The sequence below is a fragment of the Podarcis filfolensis genome, assembly GCF_964270895.1.
Source record: "Podarcis filfolensis genome assembly, chromosome: 9".
Taxonomy (NCBI): Eukaryota; Metazoa; Chordata; class Lepidosauria; order Squamata; family Lacertidae; genus Podarcis; species Podarcis filfolensis.
This window is the reverse complement of record NC_139610.1, coordinates 35,495,639-35,515,587: the sequence shown is the minus strand read 5'-3', so window position 1 is coordinate 35,515,587 and position 19,949 is coordinate 35,495,639. Positions and strand designations below refer to the sequence as shown.

At 42.4% G+C, this 19,949-nt stretch overlaps 1 protein-coding gene across 2 annotated transcripts in view; it reads right to left on the bottom strand.

Annotated features, from left to right (window-relative positions):
* Positions 1-15,786, bottom strand: part of FSTL5 (follistatin like 5) — a 327,643-nt gene extending 311,857 nt beyond the window's left edge. The window contains exon 1 of one of the 2 annotated variants that reach the window (XM_083631144.1): positions 15,292-15,786. The gene's annotated coding sequence lies outside the window, so the exon portion shown is untranslated. The remainder of the gene's footprint in view (positions 1-15,291) is intronic. The other variant, XM_083631145.1, reaches the window with a different exon arrangement.
* Between the last annotated feature and the right edge of the window lie 4,163 nt (positions 15,787-19,949).

Here is a 19,949-nt window from a genome sequence, read left to right as displayed (position 1 = left end):
CTAATCTCAAACTGCATCTTAGAGGCTTGTCAAAAGCAATAACAAATTCATGAATACTGGTGACAAACAAGCTGAGTATTCAAAGCACATAAATATTCCGAGAGCTTAATTGTTCCTAAATGCTCTCTCTGGGGAGATGTGCCTGGTGCCATCATTATAAACTTTTAGGCGCCAGGCAAAGGCGTTCCTCTTTATGCAGGCACTTGGTTTTTAATTGGGAACATATGGTAGCATGATACCCCAGACTGCTGTGGTGCTCATCTTTTAGTAGGGTGGGGTAAGAGTCATCCTTTTTATCATATTGCAGGATGAGAACTTGCAATAAATGATGCTGTGATAGTCATTTTTAATGCGGCAAAGAAAGATTTCTCCTTTCCATAACATTTGCTTTTAGTAAATAATGTTTTATTATTTTGATGTTGTTTAAAAGTTCTGTATTGTGGCTCCCTATCTAGAGGCAGAGGAATGTTTGTCTACATCTGCCCTTGCTTAAACAAGTCTCAGGAGATTTACTCCTGAAGGAAGGGGTGGAGTAGGAGAACCACATGGGGAAGACGCTGGTAGCTAGCTATTTAAACCAGCTCTGCCTCATACTCTCTTTGTGGCACCATCCCTACAGCAGTGGGGGCTCTGTTAGTCACCTTTTCAAGAGGCTAAGATGGAATTTGTGGAGGGACTCCTTGGTTGGCTTGTCAGAACCCTCTTTTTCACACTGCAGGGACTTCTAACTGGGAGTGGAGCTTCACTAATTTGGTTTTGGCATTTAGAAAGGGCTGGTCATGAAATATAAGATGTGTACACTGGGGCATTATTGAGTTAAGGACACTCCTTGTGCATCATTTGCCTTGCTATGTTCTTACAGAGGTGGGACTGCCCTGACAGGGCCGTCTTTACCTGGGGGTGCAAGGAGTGCGGGGCACCCAGGTGCTGAATTCTGGGGGGGACCAAGTGCCCGCTGCTGAAGCCACCTAAGCTCTTAACTATTTACCTGTTATGAAATAATAAATAATTTTGATCAAGCTAGAAAAACGAAATACATATATACCTAGGTATTACCAAAATGTATACCTACTGTTTCACTAAAGGACTTTCGACTTTGTGCGCTCATTTACCAAAGACGCTTGTGACATCATTCACAATGGCGGCGCTTGTCAGACTCAACAGCGCCGTGCACGCAAAATTAACTCTTACATCAAAATAATATGTTACGTATTGTATTGAGCTGCTATGCGGCAGCGGAGTCAAGCAGCACCTTGGACACGACTGATGTTTCTCCTAAGTAGGTGCCTAAACAATACTTAAAAGTTTAAGTGTGGTGGTGGTGTATACTTAAGTATAAGTGTATTGTCAATAAATGAGCAAATAAAAAGTTTGTTTCCTTTTCATCCCTTCTTTTGTAAACAAGAGCTAAGGCATAAGCATGGTGTCTGACATAAGCATAATAAAAGTTAATATGGGGGGTAAACTAAATTTGTGGGCGCTGGGCGGATCTTTGCACCCCGGCAGCATATATACTAAAGACTACGCTGTGCCCTGACATGTGCATTTTCATGAATGCTGGATAGCAAAGATGTGATATTAGTGTTATGTTCCTATACCCAAGGCTCACTTAGCAAGGAGAGTTATCTTCTCCCAATTCTTTACTGCGACTATAAAAATACCCAGGGGGCTGAAGGGATACATCCCTGACATACCGTATTTTTCACCCTATAGGACGCACTTTTTCCCCTCCAAAAATGAAGGGGAAATCTGTGTGCGTCCTATGGGGCGAATACAGGCTTTCGCTGAAGCTTGGAGAGTGAGAGGGGTCGGTGCGCACCGACCCCTCTCGCTCTCCATGCTTCAGGAAGCTATCAGCAAGCCTGGGGAGCCCGCAGGAGTTCCCGCAGGGCTCACTAGGCTGCGGATAGCAGCCTGCCGCCGGGCGCGCGGTGCGCCCTGAAGCAAAGCGCCCCTCTCGCTGGGCAGACATCCGCAGCGTGGGGAGCCCTGCGGGAGTTCCTGCGGGAGTTCCCGCAGGGCTCCCTAGGCTGCGGATAGCAGCCTGCTGCATAGAGCGCGGGGCGCACTGAAGTAGAGCGCCCCGCGCTTCGGGCAGACATCAGCCAGCCCCACAAGCTCGGGGGACAGCGGGGAGGCGCAGCGCCGCCATCCCACTGTTCCCCGACCTGGTTTTGGGGGGAAAATAAAGGGGGGGAATTTCCTTTATTTCCCCCCCCAAAAAAATTAGGTGCGTCCTATGGGACGGAGCATCCTATGGGACGAAAAATACGGTATTTGCACAGAACTGTATAGGGTTTTCTTTTCTTTTTTAAAAAATTGTAGGTCGCTTCAGGACACTTTGTGTAGTAACTGGTGAATAAATGTAATAAATAATAATTGCTCCCATGAAGATGATAATGGTAGTGGGGGAAATTATGTTGCAATCTCTCCAAAAATATATCTGATAGCAGGAGCTATCTAATTTTTTCTTCATGGAAATCCTACTGGGCCTGTCTACCAAGCAAGACTCCACTAAGTGCATTTGACCTGAATTTGATCTGCATTTGACCTGCATTGATCTGAACACAGGGCCACATTGCAGCAGTGATTTATAGATTGTGTCACATCCTTGAAGTGGGTGGAAAAAACGTTTCCACTTTTCATACTTTTTTCACACTTTTTATGCTTTCCCCCTTTGAATAAACAGTCCAGCCTAAGTGTGGGCCCGTTAAAATTAAACTTGTAAGAGAAGCATTCACCGGTCTGTTGGTGAGCATGGAAAATGTGTGTATTTTTAATATACATTTAAAAAAATTAAGGAAGTTAATTTAGTGAAATTTATTTTTAAGAAATAAGAACCAAACAACAGTGCAGCTAATTCTGTGCTCCCAATGGAGGCTTGGGCTTGTTTTTTTTTGGTTAACTGAGGGATATTTCAAGAGCAATCTGTGATATAGCGCAAGGGCCTGCTGTTCAAAGACAGAGAGAATGTCAAAAAGTAGCACGTTGGATTTCAGCCATAGTTGCTGTTAAGATTAAAAAGAAATGTATACCTACAATTCTAGACTTAAATAAGTTCACAATATAAGCCCAACTTTTCAGTGCTCAAAGTTTCTCTCAACATTAGCCTTACTTTTGAACCATACAGATGTAGAGCTTAAGGACTGGGGTATGACTTTTAGCTTTGAGCATTGTTCCACTGTGTTGTCTTATAATCCAAGTTTTGACCACAGTGCTATTCAGTTATACTAACAATTTGGCCAGGGTCAACAAAGCAGAGCAGAATGATGCTGATACTCTCACATTTGACTAAAGGAAACTTTGTTAAGGGAGCCAACGCTTTCCTTGGCTCATTACTGATTGTAAGATGCTACCCAGCCATGATGGGATGCGGGTGGCGCTGTAGGTTAAACCACAGAACCTAGGACTTGCTGATCAGAAGGTCGGTGGTTCGAATCCCTGCGATGGGGTGAGCTCCTGTTGCTCGGTCCCTGCTCCTGCCAACCTAGCAGTTCGAAAGCACCTCAAAGTGCAAGTAGATAAATAGGTACCGCTCCGGCGGGAAGGTAAACGGTGTTTCCGTGCGCTGCTCTGGTTTGCCAGAAGTGGCTTAGTCCTGCTGGCCACATGACCCAGAAGCTGTACGCTGGCTCCCTCGGCCAATAAAGCGAGATGAGCGCCACAACCCCAGAGTTCGCCACGACTGGACCTAATGGTCAGGAGTCCCTTTACCTTTACCTTTTTACCCAGCCATGATGGGTGTGCCAAAGGATTTTCAATCACATCAATGTTTCACTAGAAATGTCAAGGATGATCAAATTTAGATATGCATCTTACACTGTTCATTGAATATCAATTAGAAATATTTTGAAGTTATTTGCCCAAATCCAGCAATTCATTGTGAGCATGTATGAATTCACAAAAGGGGGCAAAAGTGGAGCTGTCTTCTTCATAGAGCTGATGGGGAAGTCACTGCCTGGGGAGCTGCATCTGAGTTTCCATAGTACTTTGGACTGGGAGCGCTACATTTCTAGACACATGCACACTAAAATATCCAAGGGCAGCAGAATCCAATAGACAAATTATCTTTCTGAATGGGGTGAAACATCTTGGCTAGTGTCCAGGCAGGTGGGTTGTTGTTGCTTACAAAGGATGGGGGGAGGCAAAACAGCTGGGTGGTAGGCAGGTTGCAAATGCACCTGCAGGCCCACCAATGGGCTCCACCAGTGCATCTCTCACTTGGACTACTGCAATGCGCTCTATGTGGGGCTACCTTTGAACGTGACCCGGAAACTACAACTAATCCTGAATGCGGCAGCTAGACTGGTGACTGGGAGCTGGGACCTACACTGGCTCCCAGTACATTTCCGAGCACAATTCAAAGTGTTGGTGCTGACCTTTAAAGCCCTAAATGGCCTTGGTCTAGCATACCTGAAGGAGCATCTCCACCCCCATTGTTCATCCAGGACATTGAGGTCCAGCTCCGAGGGCCTTCTGGTGGTTCCCTCCCTGCAAGAAATGAGGTTACAGGGAACCAGGCAGGGGGCCTTCTCGGTAGTGGCGCCTGCCCTGTGGAATGCCCTCCCATCAGATGTCAAGGAAATAAACAACTATCTGACTTTTAGAAGACATCTGACTGATGTTTTTAATGTATTTTTAATATTTTGTTGGAAGCCGCCCAGAGTGGCTGGGGAAACCAATAAAGAAATAACAACAACAACAACAACAACAATAATAATAATAATTTGCATTGCAGCAACCTTCCTGCCATCTTGCCTTTTTTCCACCTGGTCAGCAACAGCAACCTACCTGCCAGAAAGCTAATGTAGCAGCCCTTCTCAACCTGGTAAACTAATTTTGTGTGGTGCTGTAGGGTTTCAAAATCCCATAATTTTAGAAAGAAAGCTGTCAGACTGCAGTAACGAATATATCACACAAACCTTTTTTTTTAATGTCCATATGCAAAAGGAAATTTACTAGCTATGAGCCCTGAGCAGCAGGTAATATAGACCAAGAAATAAAAATATGTAAAAGGGCACAAATATATTAATCCACAGGTTTATTGGCCTACAGGGGTGCCACTTTTTAATTTCAGGTGCATAAGGAGCTCAGCTGAAGCTTTAGATGAAAGCTGTAAGGTGCCTATAACACTACCATCCCTCCCTGCTGAAGGCAAAAGGATCATGAAAATACAAGACACTCAATTATTTCTCCCTGGTAATAATTCTCTGAATTACATTCTGGTAGCAGCTAGGGAACACCAAACAACAAATTCAGTGGAAACAATGTCAGCAATCCAGGCACTGCTTAGCACAACACAAGGATTAAACATAATTTATATTATTTGGGTCCTAATGTCCCAGGTAAATAAATAAATTGCCCCACACATTAATATTAAACATAGCATTTACCAGAATAGATTTGTCTAGCAAAACCAGCAATAAGGAAATATACACACACTATCAAAACTAGCAATAGGAAAACCATACAAATTTCTCCTTTCATTGTAACCACCAGATTACCACTTACTGAGTAGTCAAATGGAGTAGGAATTTTAATGTAATGCTAATGGATTACAGGAGCAGTGGACGACCAAGAGTCTAAGGATTAATATTTCAGAACTCCATTGTCGCTGGTGAAGTCCTTTTTTGAAGGAAAAAAAAATACGTTAGCCTGTATGACCTATCTGCAAATACCCTGTGGATTGCTTTATGTGAGGTTTTTTAAAAAAATAAAAAGACAACAAACATCTGGCTGGGGACTTTATGAGTCAGGAGATTAGTACAGGGATAAAGAATCTCTCACTTTTAAGTTATTTGTTACAACTGTGCCTAAAGCTGCCGTAGCTGCGAATCAGTATGCCACCTATAACAGCACTGGCAAAATTAGAGGGCCCAGAGATCATTGTTGCATAAGGGTGAGTGGAAGGCAAGATAAGAAAGACCATTCCACTCCTAACTAGTGCTTATGTCCTGCTTTATGAAGGACAAAGGATTAGGGAAATACGTAGATACATGAGAATTTTCACAGTTTGCAGAGAACGGGGAAGACACAATGTGGGGAAAGAAAGTACATGATTATCACAAAGGAGGCTGCCCACCTAGACGGACTTCAAAAGACTGACGAACTTTTTGAGAAAATGAGAAAAGTGGTGCAAATGGAATGCAATGATGGTATGGAAGTGATAGGGTGGAGATCAAGGTCAGCTTCAGGTTCTACAGCCTTTCAGGCCAAAGGATGCGAGGATGGTCCCAGAGATCTGCGAGGTTGAGCCAAGAAGCCAGTACAGGGTCCACAGGCTAACTGCCACACAATTTTCATGTCATGCTAAGACAATGAAGTAGCAAAACTCTTATGTGCATTGCAGAACATTAGGCAATTTGCATTTGACCTGTTCTCCGAACATCTCCTGCTCTCCCATCCTTCTCTAATATTGATGAATCTTCCCTCAACTGAAGGCGGAGAAAGGGACCCAGAAATCAATTTTAAGTAATAAATGCAGGAGGGGCTAGAAAGTATAACCTCCAATTTCTGACATCTCTTTTGGCACATCATGACAAACTTTCCATTCATTCTGGAAAGATGATACTGAGGGAGGAAGTGCCTTGTGCAAAGACCTGCGGGAATCTTCATAGTCTGGAAATTGTATTTTTTCCTTATACTCCCACAATTCACCTTTTGTTTTGTCAGACTTTTGATCTCTGGAGTTGATGTTACATCATCTTTCATGAAAACAAGGGAGTCTCCTAGGACCTATTCCATTGGGATCTTTGAGAGTCTGTCTCTTAAGTAGAAGCCTCAACAATTAAAAATAAATAACAAGGCAGTTAACTACTGAGAAACGAAAGCAAATAGTGAGATGCAAAAATCATTTTTAAAAATGCAACGCCCAAGAAGAAAAGACAGCAGTCCTCTTGCTAGAGAACAAGGGCAAATCCACAGGAACATAAGCCTTGGGAAGATGCAGCAATTTTCCTTCCATGTCTATGGCAGCAAGCCTACAGCTTCTACCCTACTCACCTCTCACATTATGCCATTGTTCTAAGAAGCCTCAGGTACACACAGGAAGCATACCCTTTAAAAAAACCCTGTATTGATACCTCAGTTGCACTTTGCACACTTCCTTTATAAATGATCTGATTGGTGAGCTCACCCTCTTAGAGAACAATCTATACAACGGTTGATCTCAAATACCTGCACAAAATATGAATATGCACAGTTGTGTGCTGGATAATTATAACATATACTAGGAATGATACATACCGTATATAGATATTCCATTCTCATGCATAATAACTGTGTGCTAGCTTGGTCTGTCCAATCAAATACACAATGTATCACATTGACTCAAAGAGATTAATTGGGGGGGTATGGACATGTACTGTGCAATTAATCTAAAGGTCAACATTTTTAAATCTAGAGTAGATTCAGATGGTCAGATATTTCTCCCCCATAATGCAGGGTTATTTTCAGTCTCTGTGAAACAGAGTTCCCCGAAGTTGAACAATACATGAAAGACTCCACCACCTATTCATGAACCTTATTTTATTCATACTTTGTAGAAAAGTAGATTGTCCTTTGGACTTTTTTAGTTTCATGATAATCCTTTTGATTTAGGAATCGCCAAAGTTGTGTCCTCCATATGTTGTTGCACTCCAACTCCCATTAGCCTGAGCCACTGATTGACCATCGTGGCCAGTGGTCAAGGATGATGGGAATTGTAGTCCAACAACATCTGGAGGATACCACACTGGTTGCCCCTGCTCTAGTCAGTGGTTGCACAAGTCACTGTGCCAATAGGGCATGGGTAGTAGTCATCCACATGCAACCTCAATAATGAACTATTATTTCTGTGCACAGGAGTCTTTCTATTTTTGCAGAAATGTGTTTGAAATTTTTAAACCTCCACCTCTGATTACTTTGTTCACGATTCAGTCCTGCTAAGTAATTATTTTCAATAGAATCAAATGGCAGTGAAGGCTCACAGTTAATTATAGGTTGCATAAAAAGTACATTCACGGTTTTTAAATGTATTGCTTTTAAATTGAGTTGAATGTCTTTTGTAATGTGAGAAGGGCAAATGGGGGAGAAATGAACGGTACATTATAGCACACATCCTTTTGGCAATACTTTACCTTCTTATTTATCCATTCCTTGAAGTCGGAACAGTGCTCTTATGCCTAGTCAGACCAATGGTCTGTTTTGCCCATAACCAGTACAGCTATATTTTACTGGCAGTAAAAAGAGGGCTTTCAGCCCCACATTTTCAAGATCTCTGTTAGAGACATTTGCCTGCTCTGGTATTTGATATCTTTTCACTAAAGTTACTATTAGAAAAAGTAGATTAAGTAATTTAACTATGAAGTTTGTTGTTTATTTGCTAGGAACCTGTCTATCGTTGCTATGTGCAACATTTGAAGGTTCTACCATGCAAATTATTATCTTTCTGCATTTTTTACATAAACATCTTAAACGTTGTCAGTGCTTAAAGTACAAACCTGGGCATGGAGATGCCTGTTTTACTTACTTATATGTAAAGCAGGGTTTGAAATTAGCAAGGTGCCAGGCACATTTCGCACCTAAAGTTTCTGCATTTGTAAGCACCTCAAATGATGACTAGACATTCTGTTTTGGCGCCCACAACTCAGATCCCAGGAGCCACTTGTCTCTTAGCTTTTCTATCCCAGTTTCTAACACTAGTGTAAAGGTACAGAGATTTCCAGCAGATTTCCAAGTTGCTGCCATGTGTCCAACGATCATGAAAACCATCTTGGATCTGCACCTTCATGTGCAAATAATGCATTCCTTTACTGAGCTAAAGCTTCTTCCTTAAAATTATTTTCTTAATTTTCATATGGGTACTTCCACCTTTAACAGTGGCAAATTTGCTACACACACACTTTAACCTGAAGGAAACTCAACAGGAATTTCCTAAGGGGCAAGAAGGCAACCCGAGGCCCTGACCAATTTAGGGCCACTCTGACACCTCTTCATCCTCTTTTCAATAAATATAACCATTCCACCAAAATGTTAGTTCTCAAGCTTTCTTTGGGGGGGAGGGGGACAACTTGATTTTCTTATCCTTATGCTTCCAGCTCCTCAACTATTTGATAGAGATTAAGGCCTTGGTATGAAGAAACTAAGAAGACAAAGATTTATCAGTATGCAGTGGCATAGCATGGGTTGCCAGAGCCCGGACCTGCAGAGGGGGTGGGTGGGAGGGATACAGACAGGACTACACATGCACATTCAGCTGCCTAATGAAATCCATGTCACTCAGGAGATTGCAACTGCAGAGATAAGAAAAGAAGAGTCACTTTGTTATCTGCAGAGGTCACTTCCTGGTTCACATTGAGCTACAGCCCAGCAATGGATGTGCACAGTTGTATTGAGGCAGTACCAGGTGTTTAAATTTTCTTCCCCTAACAATTTCATGCCTGGGGCAACCACCCTTGTGGGCCCCCACATGCCATGCCACTGTCAGCATGAATTGGATAATGCTCAGTAGAGTCTGATGAAACTGTACTGGTCCATTCATGACCTCAAGGCGCAGGCATAAGCTTAAGAACTGTTTCATACATCACGATTTTCTGTAAAAATTCTGTAAAAACAACAACATATATATCACTGACAATGGCCACGGTGAACCTGTTGTTTTGCACTCATATGGCTGCTCCTGAAGACAATATTTACAAAACCAATACAATGGTATCTCAGGTTACATATGTTTCAGGTTACAGACTCCGCTCACCCAGAAATAGTGCTTCAGGTTAAGAACTTTGCTTCAGGATGAGATCAGAAATCCTGCTCCAGCAGCGCGGTGGCAGCAGGAGGCCCCATTAGCTAAAGTGGTGCTTCAGGTTAAGAACAGTTTCAGGTTAAGAGCGGACATCCGGAACGTAATAATAATAATAATAATAATAATAATAATAATAATAATTTTAAAAAAAAAAATATTTATATCCCGCCCTCCCCAGCCGAAGCCGGGCTCAGGGCGGCTAACAACAATAAAACAGTACAAAAGTACAGCACAAACAACACTCTAAAATCATTCATTATAAAATTAATTAATTCAAGCCAATGGCAACCATTGGGCCAGAGCTCCGCGAAGATTGCCGAGGGAGGGAGTCAGGCTGTGCCCTGGCCAAAGGCCTGGTGGAACAGCACTGTCTTGCAGGCCCTGCGGAAAGATGTCAAGTCCCGCAGGGCCCTAGTCTCTTGTGACAGAGTGTTCCACCAGAATTAAGTACTTAACCCGAGGTAACACTGTACAAAGAAAGGTGGCCACACATAAATTAATTGTATGAATTAAAAAAAAAAATACTGACCCAGAAATCATTTGCAGGTCCAGGGGCTCCAATAAGCACATGAAGGTAACCCCTCCAAGTGGAGGGCAGCTGATTGTGACAAGGAATGTGTGCCTGGAGCTGCCCCGCCCCCAGCAATGAAATGAATTATAAATGCCTGTGACATGACCCCTGCATCTAGGTTCCAGTGTTGGCTTGAGGAGAACTCAGATGACTCATAAGTCACCTCATTCAGCAGGAGTCCTTACGTCCACTTCTATACCACCCCAACCTGAGGACACGGTTCACCCATTGGTAAGCTACAGAGAAGAACACTAGTAAATCTGCAGCAATTGTGTATGCTTACTTATATGGAACCACCCCAAAGTTTGCAGAACAAACAACTTTTCCAGATATGGTTAAACCTTTACAATTAGCCTTGATTATTCAAAATTGCTACCATGTAGGAAAATGTGAAACCTTATGGGTCCTGCATGAAATGAAGTCATGATGATGTGCTGATTTCATCATCCAAGCATTCCAACAAATAATTTTCATTTTTAATGCGCTTTTCTAGGTCAATGATCATTGCCTATGTTCTTTATTATTTAAAGAGATCGTGGAAGTTCAGTAACAATGAAAACATTTCAGTCTTCAGTCTACACTTATCTACAATAGTCTTCAGTCTTCAGCCTACAATTATCACCCATACAAATGAAAATTTTATACACCTTGCTCAGTGAAATAACCACATTACTTTTTTAAAAGCTCTTCAACTCTGCTCACAAACAACCTTGAATCATACTCAATTTAGTGTGTTCAAGTACTTCTCAAGTACATCACCACATGTCAAACACTTTAGAATCTCCTTCTATAAAACCCTGCTGGACACCACCTTCCATTAATTCAAATGCAAATAGAGTAAACTTTAACACACTTCAAGCAATCAGTTTTGCCAGCTGTGCTTCAAACTTAACTCTTTAAACTTCATATTCTCATGAATTATGAGACCAAGGCACTGCACTTCGAATTGGACATGATTAAACATGGTCAAGGGAACAAAATTGACTTTCTGAGGCAATAAAATGTTCTAATTACAACCTGACAGCCCAATCCTATAACCTGATGTGCCAAGACTTTATCACTGTAATAGTGTAGTATTAAAGCCTTGTGTGTTATTCTGACTATCTGGATACCTATGTTCTGTAGCGTTTATATATATTTGCTCATTCATTCATTCAGTAACAATATTTGTTAACCACCTTCATAAAAAGTTTTTGGTGAGCAATGAACAAAAGTATGAATAAAATTAATTCACGCACAATATAAATACTATTTAAAACCAACAAATCAGCATAAGAAAATGTAATAAGAGAAGAGAAGAAAGCTAAAAACAGAATACAATTCCAAAAACCAACTACTGTGGCCCTCAGGGTCCCTTCCGACTGTATGAAATAGAAAGGTCTTCATGTGGTATCTCCAAGGAAAAGGCCCACTCCTTTGTAGAAACATAATACACATCTAATAAAGACTGACTGACACACACACATTTATAGTCCACCCTCCATCATGGAATCCAAGGGTAGGTTACATCCCACTCAATACAACAAACAATGAAATTCATAAACATTACAAGACCATAAATTAACCTGAATCAGCAGCAATCAGAAAATACAGTGTATTTTCAACAACAGTGTAATGGAATGTATATTCTGACATCTCACAAGAGCCTCTGCAAAAAAAGGCATTTCTTTGCCTATTGTCAAAATATATACAATGATGTCATATGCATCCTAGAGAGGAGAGCATTCCACAACCTAGGGGCCACACAAAGAAGACCCTCTCATGTACCACTGCTCCTGCAGACTCAACATAGTGATGGAACCACCAGCATGGTATCCTTTGCAGGTCTCAAATATTCAGGCAGGTCTAACTGAAGCATGGCCTCTCCTGCTTCAGGACACAGGCAGCCTGGTGTGGCAAGGGTCAGTCATTTGGGGATTTAGACATTTAAAGGGGATTTAGAACTTTAAAGGAAAGCACCAGCACTTTAAATTGGACTCAGAAACCATCATCACATCCCTGTTACAGGGAACATCACCTTCCGCATGTTGGGAAGAGAACTTCTCCTCTACTAATGTAGGTTTCCTATGTAACTTAGAACCATGAAAGATTAAATATTTGCTGGAAGGAGCCATGTGATGAGGAAAGGGCTACACACACACACACAACTACTTTGTACTCACATTGTAACAACTTGATAGGGCTAAGGAGAATCCCAATCATGAAGTTCAAAACTGCATTGAAGATTGCAGAAAGTCCATTGTTCAAGGGAGGTATATTATTTGAGATCAGTTGGTACTCTAAGATTGCCATCTTAACAAGGCCTACAGTTCTAAATGCACAAGCTTGGATATTCTGTATTAATCAAAAAGGATTAAATTCAGTTAAAAGTGTTTAGGACTGGGGCCTTCATTACCCATCACTTGGTTGCTGTACATGGTGGCTGGCAGCTGTGAACTGGCTATTGAAAGGCATGATGCTTGAGATGATATGGTACAAAATTCAAGTTGTATTACTGTGTTGTATCTGTGATGGCCCATTTACACTTGCAACTCATCACTTGATGTTGCAACTATCATGTGAAGAATATGCATTTTTAATATTTTGTTATATTCATATCGCACCTTTTCTCCAAAGAGCTCAAGATGGTGCACACAGCCTCCCCATCTTTATACTAGCTGTGGTCCCAACAGTGGAACCATTTTCTCATAAGGAAGAGACTTGGAGCAGAGACTGAAGAAGTAACTTAGTCCATTCCTTCTGGGATTCCAAAGAATATTAAGTTCTCTTTCCAAGTTAGATATATACAACTTTCTACAATGTAGATCAGACATGTGTCGGGTGCAGTGTGCAGGTGTGTCGGGGGAATGCTTTTATAAGGGCTTAGTTTAACCTCCGGTTTGCTTGCAAAACTGAATTACTGTGTCGTGAAATGATGCATGTCTAAAAAGTGTGTCACCAACATGAAAAGTTTGGGAAGCTCTGATTGTAAATCATTTTCTGGACTATATTAACAGCAAAAGACGTATTCATTCACAGCTGTATATATGTACGTGAAACATTTAACCAGGATATCTGCATGGATACATTTATTATTATATAAAAACATGTTTACAAGCTCAGGCCCTCTGCATGTCTATCCTGGCACTGCAAGAGAACTAGCTCTTAATGCTTTTCTTCATTTCCATAGTTACTAATGATAGTTTTCTTCACATATTTTGAAAACAGATATCCTGGCATTTCATATCCCCTTCCTTTATACCCAAATTGAGGAAAGGGATCATTTGAGAATGCTCATTTATTTTTTACACTAATATAGAAGTATATAATACCCTGGAAATAGACTTGCGTGCAGTCATTAGACTGTAAATCACAACACAGCATGTTTTACACTTACTCCTAAAGTAATCAAGGGGAATAACTGATTAATGGAAGGAAATGAATTCATTGTTTTTCAAGCTAAAATTTCAATATTAAATGAGCATAATACTGGAGTTTAGCTTTCAAAACTTTTCCCTACTAACAGGTGCTTATCTTACTTCCCACTATTTCTGAATTGCTGAAAAACTCTGCATTATGTTAGCAGATGTTCACTATAACATCACAGTTCAACTTTAAATAAAGAATTTTAAAGTAAAAAAATACTAATCATACTTTGGAACATAACTGCCATTGCTCTGCTCATTCTTTCCAGACCAAACATGAGAGAGGGGGGGGGGAATGCTGGACAACAGATATAATACAAATGTCACTGATATCTTATGTAAAGAAATAAACATTTTCTCAGATAATCAAGTGATCTGCAACATGATGCAATACAGGCTGAAACATAATGTGCTTTCCTATTTCAGTTCAGTCATCTCCCTCCCAATTGGCTATAAAATTTCCACTCCAGAATCAGCATTTAACTCACATAGTAAATACCCCCAGCTTCTTCTCGTTTATGTATAGAAAGAAGTCTGGGAACTCATAGTAACTACCTTAGCAGATCCCTGGAATAGAGAAGGGCTTGCCAAAGGTTAAACTAGGGTGGGAAAGTGAGGCATTTCCATCTGCCTACGTTCTTTTCCAAACAGGAGAGGATCTGTAACACCAGACGTAATACTACTGTGCTATTAAACTGGAGCTTCACATTTGCATCTACTTCTAGCCTGGAGGGAAGGCCTGACATTGACCAAATCAATACTGTGGAACAGACAACCGGGAACTTTCAATCCTGGGGGCTGACCTTGGGAACAGAGGGGTCAAGTCCTTTGTAAAACCGAGTTTCGTAAGTTTCATATCAGGCAGATCTGGCTGATTGTGATCATCGTCATCCTCCACAACCTCTAAGGATCACGCCTGATCTCTCTCTCTCTCTCTCTTACACACACACGCACGCAGGGCACATCAGGCATTTCCTCCACAAATCCTCTCTAATTCCTGCTTTGCTCGCTGCTTCCCAGACTGACCTCACATCCTCCCCCCCCCCCCTGCCCCCTTCTTCTCTCCCGTCGGAATCAATGAGAAATCTACTCGCCCTCCAACGCCGTCGTTTCTTCGGAGGAGCTTCTTTAACGCGTTTTAATTAAAACCGAGAACAACAAGAACGGAAATCAATCTGCCTGCTTGCGCCTCTCGATCTCCCCTTCCAAGGCGAAATAACATTGTTTAAAAGCCCCGAGACCACGACCAGGAGAAGCGTGTGCGGAAAACTTTGCCACGAGCACCCCACCTCATCCGCCTCCCGGGCTTCATTCTGCATTCATCTCTTGTTTACTAAGCCCACGATGATATTGAGCAGAGCCGCCGAAATATTTCCCCCTCGCCCCGTCCTTCTTTACATTAAGCTGCGGACTAACAGGCTCGCAACTTTCCCCCGTCCTTTGGCATCGCCCCCAAACTCTACCCGCTTCCTTAGCCACGTTAATTCCAAAAGGAGCTTGCATTTGCCACAAGCCCGATCCCCCTTCGCTCTTACCTGATCGAAGAGTCACTAAAGTCCCCAAAGGGAAGCAGGGGGAGAATGTTATGTCCTGTTAGTCGCAAGGATCGTGCATATATATTCTCTTCCTTTTTAGGTGTTCTGCTTTAGGAACCAAAGAGGAGGGGGGAAGTCCAAAATGCAAAAGGTTGCAAAGGAGGGGGGGAAAGGAGGGGAGGAGGATCCCAATAATCTGGGGCAGGCAAAACTCCGAAGAAATGTCCAGGTTTAGTTGAGCATCAAGGAACACAGCACGGGACTGAGAGAGAGAGAGAGAGAGAGAGAGAGAATCTCCTTTACGTCCGGTAAGCTCCTTGGCCAAGTTGCTTCTGACCAGGGGGGCGGAGTGGAAAGCGAGGGGGGCGGGACGCCTTCCGGGGCGGGCGGGGCCAAGAGGGCTGAGGAGCGGAGCGAGCGAGCAGGCGGGATTCCCGGGTTCAGCACCAGCGGCGCAGTGGACAGCACCAGCTCCTTCCCCTTCCCGCGAGTCTCTCCCAGCTGCTCGCTCGCTCGCTCCCTCCCTCCCCGCCGCCACTCCGCCCCAGCGCGCGCGCCCCGCCTCTCTCCTCACGTCAGCCCGAGCTCTGCCCTCATTTGCATAAAACCGAGGCGGGGGGGGGGGGGAACGGGCAGCTGCAGACGGCCCCGGGAGCAGACGGCGTTGTAGAGACAGCGCACGGCCGCCGCCAGGGTCGGCAACTGGTAGCAAGCGCCGCTGCGGAGGGAGCGCCAAGCGTGCCCGGAAGCGAGTTCTCCTCCCGTCCCCCACTCGCTCAGGCCGGCGGGAGGGAAGAATCCTAGAATTGCAGAGTTGGAAGGGAGCACCAGGGTCATCTAGTCCAACTCCCTGAGGACTCGAACCCACGACCCGGAGATGGAGAGTCTACCGACTGAGCTATCCCTGGGGAAGAGGGTGAGGGAAGGGGGAGCCAGCCCGTCGGGAGCAGGGTAGGCGACTCTGTCAGAAGCGGAGCGGTTCTTGCCTCCCCCACCCAAGGCAAAAAGCAAGGGGACTTCGGCAGTTTACGTTGCATGGTGGGGAGGGAGACGCTTAAGACTTGCCTGCGTAAGTTTTTGCCCAAACTGCACAAAACGTGGCTGCCTAAATCCGTTTCGTCTGCTCAGGCTGGTAGAGCATTGGCTCCTTTCAAAACTGGAGGCAGCAGGGAATGAACCTGGAACCTTATGCGCTCCAGGGATGGGAGGCTGCTCTACATGTATTTATTTACTCGTTGCAAGGAGATCCATGAGGTGCACATGGTTCTCTCTCCCCCCCCCCATATAATCCCCACAACAACTTGCTGAGGTAGGTTAGGCTGAGAGGCTGCTAAGATGCGCTGCTTGTCAAGAGAAGACTTGCCAACGGAGAGAGAGACTAAGAAGCACTGGTGGAGCTTTTCACTCTCCATTCAGTGCCGCATTCAGAACCTGGACTTGTTAGACGACAGAATGTTTCCAGGCATCAAGGATGTGGGTTAAACGTCATCCATTCTACACAGGATATCCTCTTTTGCCGTCTTTGTGTGACTAGTTGCCAACCTGCAAAGGTAGTCTAGGAAATCATTAAAGAAAACATGGTGGAAGGATTCCACACCTGGGGCTTCAGGGTCACCTGAAATTACGTTTACAATGCAGGAAGGAGAAACATTGTTATGGTTCCCAAGTCACAAGATAATGTGATTAAGGGGGTCACAATCTGCATAATAAAATAGTCTTTTGTGGGAAAGCAAACAAAAAACCCACCCTGCATTCAGTAAACTAGTCCATCTGAGAGAAAACGGCATAGTATCTTGATGGGCTGAGGTTTTCTTTTTACACATACTGAACTATTTATCTGGAGTACAGTACTTCAAATATGACTCATCTCATCTGCCTTCACAAACAGGACCCCTAGCTGACATCTGACATCTCAGCTGACATATGTCTTACCTTTTTGGTGCCAGGCAGTGTCTATTATATTCTTCCATGTGTAAACCACTGTAGTTATTTTACTTGCTCTCCCCATTGATTGATTGTGTTATATCTCCTGTCCTTTATTGTACTACTGATTTTTATTGATCGACTGTATTATTTGTATATTCAATTGCTAGCCTTCCCAAGAACTGCTTGTGTGCTGAAGGTTTGCAGTATACATATATGTGCATTGCAATCCTGTGCTGCCTGCACAGAATTAGGGCCTGTTGAATTCAATGACTTACTCCCAAGTCCGAGGTACGTTTGTATGGAATAGCCTTAATATAAAGTAGAGCAATCCAGAATTTTTATGTTGTGTTACATAATGTATATGCAATATTATGCAACTCATAGCATGGATCAATAAGAAATGAGCAATTTTTGCCTGCTGGAACTGGCCTTTCTTTTTCGATGTCTTTAAGGACATGGGGGAAATTCCCCATATCTCCTGCTGAGATGTTACAAACCAACTGAGCATAAAGCCAGCAAATTTTTACACATAGCCAATATAGAGATAACATGTTAACTCTTTGTTTCCCTTTCAGTGCTCAGGACATAAAAAGCTAAAACCCACCAAATCAGAAATTGCTTACATTTTCACCTTTTCTGCTATATTTTTTTGCATGAAAACTTATCAAAATGAATCAACTGACTATGCATCTTTCTTTGCTTCTTTACCTAAAGTCAAATGAAACAAAGTCCAGTATAAGGAAATTAAATTGTCACTGCAAAATTTTACCCTCAATTTTTCCTTCATCCGATATGGTAGAATTGGGTTTGTACACTTGACTGGATGGAATCTGAGTCATCTACCATCTCTTTCCCCCTACTTTGTAAATTTCTGCAGTGAGCTACACCACCAAATTCAGTACTTTCTGTACTTGGGCGCTTAGACTGCCAACTTCCTCTGTCTATCTTTCACCGCAGCGGCTCAGAAACCAATGAACTGCCCACCCACACTTCATCAACAAATGTGGAATTTATGTCTAATGTACCCCCCTTTCATTTTAACTGCACTAATACTTGCTCAGAAGTAAATCCCATTGAGCTCAGTGGTGCTTATGCTTTGGTAACAAGATGGTAGCTTAAGGTACTCAACCTCATACAAAAGCTATCATATCACTTGCCTAGGGTCAGGTACTGACTGTATGTGTCAATCAGTCATCACAGAGAGCTTTCATATCATACAGTTTTAACTCAAATACTGTACAATATTTTATAATAATTTTCGCAGTTAGCTGAGACTAGCAGTCATCAAGCAACAGGGTATCAGGGGTAAAACATTAATGTGTGAATGAGTTCTGAGTGAACAGCTGAGCAAGAGGCAAAATTATTCTTTTAAAAAAATGCTAATTTTCATTGCTTTATCAAAATTGTTCTTTTGATGGTAAGCTCACATGGAACAGCAGAATAAAACTGTACTAAGTTTCACTTTGTTCTGTGTCTCAATACTACCTATGCTTTTTGCTCTGAGTCATATCCTTGGTACCTTTAATACTTCAGTCAGTACCATGTAGCAGATTCTTATCCCAGATGGTGGCAGAAATATCAGTAGTTGTCGATGAGCTTTCTGAGTTCAAGTGAGCATGCCCAGTAACATAAAAATATCTGAGCAATTACCAGAGTGGTGAATACTGTGGAATATGCTAGTTGAAAAAAGAAGGTATCTGGATGGGATCCAGAATTTCCATGAGGGGAATTCTCCCAATGCCACAAGAGGGTTTGGTGACCTCCAGAACACTTCTCATTAAAGTGGCACTAAGACCTGAAGTGGTGAAAATTGGGGAAAATCACATTATCCTTTTCTAAAGCTGGAGCCTCCACTGGCTCTTAAGACCTTCCACAAATGAAAAGAACTCTTCTGCTAATGGAACACCAAGTCTGAATCCAACCCATTCATTACCTTGTACCCAGAAATCATCCAAGGTCTACAGAGTGAGTGTGTGTGTGTTATAAACATTTTTTTGAAAGGACTAAGACCTCATTCTGACCTCAATGTTTGAGCTATCAACTTTGTTTCTCTAATGTAGCTGAATATCTTTGGAGTTCTTAAATGAATGGAAAACAAACACAACATGGAATTTTCTGCAACGTTTGAACAAATTCCCCTCACAAAATCACAAAATAGCAAATAGCTCTCCTCTTGAACTCAGATCATATTGTGTTTACATTCTCATAGTGAAATGGTAGTTATGAAATACTAATTAGCTCTAAAAACATCAGTCAGCAAACTGAATGATGTAATACACTGGAAAGCAGTTTAGCAGCCCACAGTGTTAATACTTATTGTCTTTATCATGTTGAGTATCCCAGGTCAGCATCACGCTGCAAAATCAAATGATGTACTTAATTCCAAGTGTTTGAGAAGTCCCTTTGACTTGCCTGGAGATCTTGTGAGCTTAATGTTAAATACCGCCATGAATCTTTAATGGACCAGAGCTTTCTAGATATGTTACATGTTAAAGTCACTGAAAGCATATATTATCTTACATGAAATTGTGCTTATATGGATAGGTAGACTATTACTGTCACATATGTTTGGATCCGAGTTCACCTCATCGAAAGCATGCTTATCGTAATTTGACAGGGTTTTACATGGGTGCAGAAAGAGGAATCTACAACTATGAGATCAGTGAGAAAATGCATATATATAGTGTATCTCCATTTCACTCTAATAATTCTGTTAAAGCATAAATGTATGT